Source organism: Buceros rhinoceros, unplaced genomic scaffold (assembly GCF_000710305.1).
Source record: "Buceros rhinoceros silvestris isolate BGI_N320 unplaced genomic scaffold, ASM71030v1 scaffold27239, whole genome shotgun sequence".
Classification (NCBI taxonomy): Eukaryota; Metazoa; Chordata; class Aves; order Bucerotiformes; family Bucerotidae; genus Buceros; species Buceros rhinoceros.
Window position 1 is genome coordinate 13,232 of NW_010432533.1, and position 611 is coordinate 13,842.

The window sequence follows — 611 nt, forward strand, 5'->3', positions numbered from 1 at the left end:
AGGCTAGAAAGTCCTGTTTTCCCGTCCCACTACAAGCTGCCGTCCCTCCGTCATGGGCATGGTCCTCCACTGATGGGCACCGGGGTGGCAAGAGGGGCGGAGGCTCCCCAGGGCCGGGGCGGCGCGGGGTCCCCAGCGCCGGTGGGGCTCTGCTGCATCCTTTCAGACCTGGAGAGGAGAAAAGAGAGAACAGTCAACCAGGGAGGGGGCCAGTGAACGGACGGGGGAGTTTTTGGTCCCTTTTCTTGGTGCTGTAGAGGAGACAGGGATGGAGGAAGGGGCAACACACCCCCCCTGAGCAGCCTCGGAGCAAAGCCCCTCCAGCTTTTGGCTCTTCAAAGGATGCTCAGAGCATTTCACCTTTGGCAAAAGCTGCTGAGGGAGGCACTTTTTCCTCCCAGAGAAGCTATTTCTGGGTTATTTCTTAGCAACATAAGCAGAAAAAGATGACAGAAGAGCTCCACCTACGGATTAGCGGGAAGGGCTGTCGGGCCAGGCTGGGAGAGGCGTCCTGGGAAGGGCTCTCTGTCCCCATGTCCCCATGTCCCACTGTCCTGAGGGATAAAGGTATCGGGCTTTTGCTCCATTGTGATCCCTGCCCCAGTCTATCC